This window comes from Carettochelys insculpta, chromosome 5, assembly GCF_033958435.1.
Source record: "Carettochelys insculpta isolate YL-2023 chromosome 5, ASM3395843v1, whole genome shotgun sequence".
NCBI classification, from domain to species: Eukaryota; Metazoa; Chordata; order Testudines; family Carettochelyidae; genus Carettochelys; species Carettochelys insculpta.
In genome coordinates this window covers 125,390,865-125,400,860 of record NC_134141.1, presented here as the reverse complement: position 1 = coordinate 125,400,860, position 9,996 = coordinate 125,390,865, and the positions used below count along the sequence as shown (strand labels likewise).

The following is a 9,996-nucleotide window of genomic DNA, read 5'->3' as shown; positions in this document are numbered from 1 at the left end:
TGGCTGGGCCTGTCTACATCCTGGGATTTTAAGAAAACCCCCAGAAATCACAAGACTCGTGATGAAATCGCAAGAGTTGGCAATGCTGTTGGGAGAGTTTTCTTTTTGTTTTCAAACAAAGTGTAAGCAAGTGGCTCGGCAATCAGAGCTGTGTCCCTGGTTATACTTTAGGGAGCTGGGCAGTGGAGCTCATGTAGTAGTAGGCAGAGTTAATTTCTAAGAAGGAGAAACTAGTCTGGAATCAAGAGCCAACCTGCAAAGAAAGTAGAAAAAGCCTTTTGGGTCCCTTGGCATCACCATTTTTACTAGCGACTGGGGACAGTGTGGTCTGCTGGCCTGAATACAGATGTGAGTGTGAGGAGTGCCTGGGTTCTAAGCCTGACTCTGCTCTAGTACTTTTGGGCAAGTCCCTTAACGTCTGTGTGCTTCAATTTCCTCATCTGTAAAATGGGAGCCAGGCTTTTCCATGCCAGTTGCCATCTTAACCATAGATGTTAGAAGAGGTTGGACACACTTCCCCCAGGGTGGTGTTTAGCTAATACTTAGTTTTCCCTCAGTGCAGGGGACTGGACTAAATGAACTGTCTAGGTCCCTTCCAGTCCTACATTGCTTTGATTCTGTGCTTTCACTACTTCTGGTGGCAGATGTTGATAGTGTTTCCAGGATCTTTCATTTGAAGTATGGTTTCCCAAACCGTGGGCGGGGGTGAAGAAATTCCAGAGAGGACACGATGTGACCCCCCCCGACCCCGTCATTCCTCGACCCCAAGAAAGAGCCGGCTTTTGCTTCCAGCTCTCAGCCCCTGCCATTTTACATGGGCGACCCGGTGCAGCTACTACAAAAAGCAGACAGCCAGCGAAGACCCGCGTATTGCTAGCAGCCTCCTACAAAGATGAGTGAGTGTAGGTTGTGGGGAAGAGGAGTAGGATGGGGTTACATGGGGGGGGCTGGGGGTGCCTGGCTCCGGGGAGGGGAATGGGGTAACATGGGGCTAGTGGTGCCCAGCTTTGGGGGAGGGGAGGCGGGGGTTGGGGTGGTGGTTGGGCAGGCAGCTCATGGGGCTCAGGCAGGCAGTTCGCAGGGCTCGGGCTGGCAGCTGGCCCTGGCAGTGCGGGGCTCAGTCAGCTTGAGCAGGCAGCTCTGGCAGCCCAGAGCTCGGGCATGTGGATGCCTGGCTTGGGCAGCTCTGGCAGCTGGCCGTGGGCTCAGGCAGCTGGCCAGCTGGGGCTGCACCAGGCATCTGCAAGGTGCCAAGAAAAACTATTTGTGCTTATTTTTAATTTTGAATAACATTTTTATATTGTTTGTCTTTTTGTTAAATTACAAATTGAATGTTTTGTTCAAGGGGGATGGTAAAGAAGAGGTGGGAGAGCAATGAGAGTTTCTCAGAAATCAAAAGGGGGTATGGTGCTGAAAAATTTGGGAACCACTGATTTGAAGCAATGCAGATAACTAGCCAGCTCACCATCCAGTCAGATGCCTCCGTCCTCTCAACCCATTTGGGTTATAAAGTGAGCGGTGGGTTCATGACAAGAACTTTTTCCTTACAAAGTTGTCTATAGATTTAAACACCTGGAGCTCAAGTCTGTTCTGACTCTTCTGCTCCAGGGACCAGAAAAGGATTGGGACATGCAGTGAATTCTCCAGTGGTTCCTGTAAGAGACCCATGTTATGGGATTCCCATCCCTTCCCTTGAGGACACTTTCACCATCACAAGTTTTTCTCAATATTAAAGCTTCACTCTTCCCTTGGGTTGTATGAATTGCTTGATAAATTAATCCCTGGCTTCCCGTAATCCTTTAACTTTCTCCAAGACTTAGACGAGCTGGGCACCCCAGCTCTTCAGTCGGTTGATGAAGCTGATACCCCTGGAGTGCAGGTCTCCTTTTATTCCTTATATTGGTTGGTGTAACAGTGTCAACTCCTGGTTATACACGCTGGGCATTCTCCAGAGAGGCTAGCATTACACCTCTGCTCTGGCAGCAAAGTCTAATGGACTGATTGTGGCCCAGAGGACCTCTTCGTCCTATGCTACCTAACCTAGAAAGATGACATTAAAAACGGGAGATTTGCTGCTCTCATAAAGAGGTGACCCAGTCAATGCCAAGGTCAGTATGCTAGTCCTGTGTCCCCAATCCAAGCTAAATAACTCCCCTACTCTTTGGAGCTGAGAGCTTTCAGATATTTAATCACCAGCATTTGATAACTGAAAAGCTTATGCCTACTTCATTTGTCAGTAACGTTCATGGACAGCATACCCTCTCATTTAACATGCTTGGTAGGTGTGTGTATATCTCAGTGCTGACTCTGCCTGCATCCTTTGTCATGTTTCATCTTTTAACTGTTTGTTTGTATTGTGCTCATCCTCTTCAGACTGGATGTTCCTTGGAACAGCAACCTGCCTAATACCACTGGCCAAATTCTGCCCTGACCACCTGTCTGATCCTGCAAGGTGCTGAGCACTCTCACTTTCATTTGAATCCATGAAAACTGAGGGCCCCACCAGCTTGGACACTTGAGTACTACGCAATCCAAATTGGAGGCTGTGGGAGCAATAAGCCAGGGCAGGTTTTGTCCCAGTGCAGTTTGCCAAGGGCTATGCATGCCCAAGTGTGCTGTAGAGTTAATAAACAATAACTATCTGCATCTTTGTTTTTTTTTCTTTCTAAGTTAAAACCATCAGTTCCTCAGCAAAAATCCACACCAGCCCTAGGGGCTCTGCTACGGAGTCGCCTGTCTCCACGCTGGCTGAGTTTATGAGCACAGTCCCTGCACCACAGAGCGACCAGATGTCTCTAGCAATGGAGATGGGTGTGTACTTTGCTTTCCTGAATGCGCGTGTCCAAAGAACAGCAGCAGCTGTAGTGTGGTGGCCATGGCACAAGAGCATGAACCTGTCACATCTCACTGCTGTGATGCTTGTCTTGGCAGGGGAAACAGCACACGGGTGTGGGGTTATTGCTGCCCCAGCCATGCATCAGAGCTACAGAGGTGTGCAGGCATTCTTAGCACCATAGGGCTCCCAAGCTCTTCCTATCCAGATAGGAAGAGGCCCTGCTACTACAGGGTAGCCCTAAAGAGGAAGGATAATGCAGCACAATGTGCCATCCTGTCCTGTAGTACAGCCTACTAACCTGGGGATCTCTGCTCCTTCTCCCCGGCAGAAGTACCTGCCCAGTTTAAAAATCAACCTGTACACAGAGGCCCTGTCTACGCCAGCCAAAAACTTCGAAATGATCATGCAAATGGCCATGCGAAGTTTACTAATGAAGCGCTGAAATACATACTCAGCGCCTCATTAGCATGCGGCTGGCTGCAGTACTTCGAAATTGAAATCGAAATTCCTATGAGCATATAGGAATAAGGGGACTTCGAAGTAGCTGGTGTCCTTTCGAAAAGGAGCCCCGTCTAGATGAGCCGCGCGGGGGAGAGCTGCGTCAATTTCGAAGTGCTGCGGCCGCCCACATGCTAATGAGGCGCTGAATATGTATTTCAGCGCTTCATTAGTAAACTTCGAAATGGCCATTTGCATGGCAATTTTGAAGTTTTTGGCTAGTGTAGACGTAGCCAGATGGGGTGGAATGAAGGTTGCCAATGTCCTTCCTTTCCCCAAAACAGGAAACTGATCCTGTGGGATGCATCCCCTGGGGCTATGTGCTGTGCTGTCTGCGCCACAAAGAATTAAAGCACCCACTTCACCCAACTGCCTGCAGTATGCCCAAAGGAGAAACTGCTCCTGGGGATCAGCTGCATCCCCAGCACGGGAGTCTCACAATGGCTGAACCCCATTCCACCCTGCACTTACTGTTGATATCTAACAGCTGTTGTCCCTTGCCCCTGCCACCCTTTGCAGCCCAGAACTCCAGACTGTGGGGCAGAGAATTCTGAATATTCATTACCCTCTGAAACGGTGGGAGAAAACCCATCAGCAACAGGCTGTAAAAATGCAGCCCTGAGCATATGGCAAAGCTGCCACGTGACCCCATTTACAAGGAGAGCATCCAACAAGTCATTTCACCCACCTGCATCCTCTATTTGTGATGGGCAGTAACAGCCCAGTTTAAGCCGGAGTGATAGTACAGGTACCTTTCTCAAAAGAATAGCACAGGAGAGGGGGCATGTGAGGAAAACGTGTGTGATTATGCAATCTGATTCCATTTCAGCCACCAACTGGAAGACAGCCATGCTGGTCCTCAGCCCCTTGGCATTTATACTGGGGATAATCATACTGACACTGAATATTCATTACAATAAGTAAGTTCAGCGTTTCTTCCTTAGCTGCTTTCCTGTGCAATTAAAGGCCTGAAAGCCACAGGTGTACTAGAGGTTGAAGATCTCTAGTCCAGCACCCTCAGGACCTGACTGGTGCTGAACATGAGAATTTGCCAAACCATGGGAGGTCAATATTGTCTATCAGCATCACCAACAAATGTCTCTTAGAAGACATTTACAGGCAAATTGGAGCTAAATGATAGCACAGAACACTGAGAGCCAGGAATGATGGCTGTAAACAAACTTTATGGGACCGCAGGAAGCTTGGCCATACACATAATGGGAGGCATGGCTCAGTGGTTACAGCAGTTTCCTTATAACCCCAGAGTTATAAGCTCAGTCCTTGAGGGGGCCTTTCAAGGTTCTGAAACGATAAATTTTTTTTAAATAAATAAAAATCTGTGAGGGATGGTGATAGGTCCTGCTGTGAGTACAAGGGACTGGACTTGATGACCTTTCACAGTCCCTTCCAGCTCCTTGAGATATGTATCATGTCAAGTGGATATCCAGCTAACTAAAATCTTGCTGGATTATGGAAGTCGCTGAAGCAGAGACTGCCAGACTGGAGAGGTTCAACCTCCAGACCCCATGCAGGCTCTCAACAAGTCCTTTTACTATGTCCCCTCCCCAACTCAAAAAGTTTTGACCATGTTCTGTTCATCTCTCTCCTCTGAGTACAGTAGAACCTCAGAGTTACAAACACCTCATGAATGAAATATATTCGTAACGCTGAACTAAACATTACAGCTGGGTCTACAATACAAAGTTCTGTCTACAGAAGTCATTGTCTCCAGAGTTTTGCCAACAGAACCTCTGTCTACAGAACACACCCACACCTAATAGGGGCTCTCCTTGTTGATGCCCTCTGTCAACAGAGCGCGGCCAGACTGACCAGCCTTCCGTCAACAGAACAGCCAACCAGAAGCTAGGTAAACAGGGCTGCCTGGTGAAGTGGAAGCCCTCTCCCTGTTGACAGAGGGCCCCCCGGAGTACCTACATTATTCTTCTGTCTACAGAGCCACTATGCCTCAAACTTTCAAGACATAACTCTGCCAGGAAAAGGTTGTGTTCTGTCGACAGATACTAGACAAAATGCATTTGTCATGTGGGCATGCCCTAGATTTGTTGACAGAAGGCCTCGAGAGGTGGTGGAATCTCCATCCCTAGAGGTTTTTAAGTCCCAGCTTGACAAGGTCCTGGCTGGGATGACTTAGTGGGAGTTGATCCTCCTTGAAGCAGGGGGCTGGACTAGATGACCTCCTGACGTCCCTTCCAGCCCTATGATGCTATGATTCTATGACAAAACTTTGTAGTGTAGACACAGCTTATGGGTGATTTTTCCAAAATATACAGCTTAACAACTGACTTACTTAAGCTTTGTATTGCAGAAGGAAAATGCTGCTTTAACCATCTTATATGAAACAAGCACAAAAACAGTCTCCTTGGCTCATCAAATCTTTTTGAAATTACTGAAAAGGAAAGGGAAAGTTTAACACAGTAATGTGCTGCATTTGCTTTTTTGTTGATTTCGCTGCTGATTGATTGCACACTTCTTATTCCGCATGAGGTGTGCGGCTGACGGGTCCATTTGTCACTCTGGTGTTGATAACTCTGAGGAGCTACTGTATAATCTAGTCTGCCCCAACCTCCTCCTCTTCTGCCTGTCCAAAATGCAGCTGCTAAAGTCTTCTCCCTCTCCCCTTGCAATCGCATTATACTCTAGCGCAGTAGTTCCCAACCTTTTCAGTAACACGGCACACTTCAACGAGACACACAATTCCACAGCACACCCACTTTATTCAGCTGAACTGATTGCTCATAAACATCACATTTACTTACATTTATCGTGGTTACAGTCTTACTAGAGAGGTTTGCAACATAGTTGTCCATGCCACAATCTAAACAAGAATCAAATGATTCATGACTCAAATCTAGCACAGAATACACCATTTTAGACAGCAAGCACAGACACATTTTCAAAATCTGCTCAACACCATGCTAGGGATGTTGAGTAAACAAGTAGCCATTGAAAGCTGACTTTCCTCCTCCACCTGCATGCTGGAGGCAGGACACAGCATTTAAACCGCATTGCAGCTTCAAAAGACTCCCGCCCTCCCTCCCCCTTGCCACAGCTGGGCATGGGCATGGGCTCCCCATCAACTCATTCAGGTCAGGAAGCAACATTTCAGCTGCCTCCTGGTGCAAAGTGGGTCCTGCAGGGTCAGCATTTCCCCTCGTGCTGGCTCTGCAAAGAGCCACTGTGGCGAACGGCGGGGGAGCGGAATGGACAAACCTCATGCCAGCTGGGACTCAGGTGGTTCGGCAAAGAGCCACAGTGAGGGGACACTGATAATATTTCAGGCACACTTGGACAGTTCTCATGGCACACTGGTTGAAAACCACTGCCCTAGATGGAATAAGCTGCACAAGAAACTTATTGTTACTGCCACCCACTCAGTATCTGTTCCATAGACAAAGGCATTCACACTCCCGAACTGCTGATCCAGCACTAAATTCACAGGGGAAAGCATGTGGCCAGCAGATACAAAACTGCTAAATCTGATGGGAAGAGAATTGCCCACCTTGGATATAAATAAAATTTCAGGTGAAATAACTGATGTTTGGGCCCACTTTTTCTGTCCTTCTAGGAAGAAGAAGCTTCTCCTTGTTTCGAAGAACTATACAGAAAGCTGTGACAAAGCTGGTTTACAGGAGCAGCCTACATTAATGGTGACAGCAGGCAGCTGTCAATCCAGCATTCCAGCCTCTCATTCCCCTGTCTTGCAGCATGGGGAAATTCTGATTAAGTGGAAGAATGGGACTGTCATGCCACTTTTTGATCATGCTTTTAGATAGGCTACCTCAGAAATAACAGAGCCTGCTGCTTACATACTGTAGTGCCCTCCGATAAAATAATCCCACTGGGAATAATCCATCCTTAGCAAATTATTTTCAGTCGCTTAATGGTTTTAATAGGAACCAGCTGTGATGGGGTGCAGTCACAGAAACCCCTTGGGATGCTCCCTAGTGTACTGATCGTGCTATTGACACCTGTTTTCTGGGGCTCCCCATAATCCTGTCCTGCTGAGCCAGATTGTCTTGTCTCACCCAGCCAAGGAACAGAGTTGGGGTTGTCACCCCCTGCAGGGCAATGCAGACACTGATTAACCACAAATCTGGGAGGATGAGGTTCTAAGGCACAACACCTGGGAAATCAACCCCCAAAAGGGATCAAAACCCCAAGTAAATCTCCCTCTGTGCAAAAGATTTCCATGGAGAGTTCATTAGATAAGCCCCCTTTATCGATGAATGGGAGATATACACAGTGGTAGCCCTCCCTGGATAAAAACTATTTACACTCGGCTTGATTATACACAAAAGACATGTTAAGCACAGCAATGGGATTTAAGTGGTTATAGGCAAAAGGGGCAGATCAAAGTGAGTTACCAAATTAAAATAAAATAAATTGCATAGCTAGTTACATGTGAGTTCTTACCTTTAAAAGCTTTTCTTACATCAGGTGAGTACTTCAGGTCAGAAATAATCTATCCTGACCTATCTCCAACACACTGTAAAGCTCTTTAACCCTTTTACAGTGTGTCACGCAATTTCCAAGGCAGGGTAAAGAAAAGATGGAAGAGCCCTCATGGCATTCTTTATACCTGTCCCCTCTGGAGGTAATGTCATTGTTCTCTTTGTGTAAAAGTATACTCCAAGATGGAGATTGTCACCCATCCATGTCCTTTATAGGCAATCAGCCATTACCTATTTGCTGGTCTGAATGTATATAGCAAAGTTGTTCAGATGCAGATTGCCACCCATTAAAACCTTTTATCAGTCAAGTATAGCCATCCTCTCAAGTCAGCCACATTTTCTGTTGAGGTCTTCAGAGAAACAAACATCTGAAATACAAATATGTAGGCCAGGGGTCAGCAATCAAAATAGCAAGAAGAGCCTTTTTATATATTCAGTAATTCAAGAGCTGGAATGCATGTGAATACAAGATGGTCCTTAATAAATAAGGTTAAACCATACTTTTGTAACCCCTATTTTAAGAAGAGCACATACACAGGCTATGTCTACACTAGCTCCTTCTTTTCAAAAGGGGCATAGTAATGAGCGATGTTGGAAGATGCCAATGAGGCACTGCCATGAAGAAGGGGATAGTGTAGACAAAGCCACAATGATTTATAATATGATACATGTTTACTGCAGGACATTCACTGTTTATCGAAAATAATCAGGAGGGTATTTTTTTACTTTGCAATTACAGAGTCAAAAGTCACAAAGAAGCCCTTAAAAGCTGCATGTGGCTCCATTACATCAAATACAAAAATGATACATGCACAAAAGTAGGATTTACAGAGCCAGCCGATACCACTGCAAATGATAGGTTACAAGAGGCATTTTGTCCAAAGCATCTCTGAGTTATTGATATTTATATTCATAACCATTTTCCATAAAGCCTGGGACCAGCAAGCACCAGAGGACATGGTGCGGCACAACACTGTAGAAGGCAAGGCAGGTTGTATTATGTTTGTGGCGCTGCACAGCTCATATACTTTCTCATGCTTCTGATTTATTCTGTAAGGAGACCCGTATGTAATCACAGCATGCCAGGCTGGTTGCTAATCTTCCTTGCCTTCTGCTTTCTTTTGGATTCTAGCACCATGGATCACACACAAAATGTTATTCCTCCACTTCAAAGAGAAAGGTGAATAAACAAATCTTGGTAGGGTTTGTTTTGACTTCAAAGCAGACAGCTGTATCCCCAAGATAGCTACCCGAGCACTCTCAAAATGCTGCTCAGTGACTTTGGCCAGAAGAGAATACGTGGGTTATCTCTGCCATCAGCAGCCAAAAGCAAAATGACTGTCTGTAACATTCTCCAGCCATTTATGGAATTTCCCACCCTAAAACACGGATTAAGAAACAAGAAGTCGTTACTCTCTACTTTTCCATCCTGAGCCACTGCAAAACAGCTGATGGCAGTCCAGCTGACTCACTAAGGGTTTTATTTGCCAACTACACCACACAAATTTACAACTCCAAAGCACTTTTTATCCCTCCAGATCATAGAGCGCTTAATAAATGGTACATATGCAGTGCTATTAAAATGCACCTACCAACTTTGGCTTCAGCTAATACCATACTTTTTCTTTCACCCAATGTCTGTTTCTTACTGTTGACTGGGTAGAATGGCTACTTGAAAATGTTTCCATATTTTTGTTTAATATGTATTCTTGCACTTACAGCAATATCATTGTTTATTTGGTGTTGATTAGACAGGAGCTGAAAATAATGAAAATATGACTGTGAAACAGCACACTTTTTAGGTATTTTCTCTTTTGCTTGTTTACTTTTTAAAAAAATCTTCATTCATGTAGCATACATATTATTGTTGCTGTGTATGTCCATCTGTCTGTCTGGGCAAGGTTCTATCATGTCTGCTCCCTGCACCTTGCTGGCCCTAGCCCCTCCTGCTGCCAGTGGGGGGCCCAACCCAGCCCCCCTACAGAGCTCCCGGCCACACTGTGCCAGGCCCTTTCCCAGCCAGCATGAGACCTGGGCCCAGACCCTGAAGAGAGCTGCACCCTGCATTGTGCCAGTCCCAGCCCCTCCTTCAGCTGGCGCAGGGCCCAGCCCAGCTGAGTCCCACCCCACACCATGCCAGTCCCTCCCCCATCCAGCATGGGGCCCAGACCCTAAACAGAACCCCTGCAC

General features: G+C 46.4%; 1 long non-coding RNA gene across 1 annotated transcript; it reads left to right on the top strand.

Annotated features, from left to right (window-relative positions):
• The first annotated feature begins 453 nt into the window (after positions 1-453).
• LOC142013886 (uncharacterized) lies at positions 454-9,996 on the top strand. The gene is made up of 4 exons (XR_012645818.1): positions 454-896; positions 2,671-2,811; positions 4,164-4,254; positions 6,921-9,996. It is a non-coding gene; the product is annotated as an uncharacterized LOC142013886 (long non-coding RNA).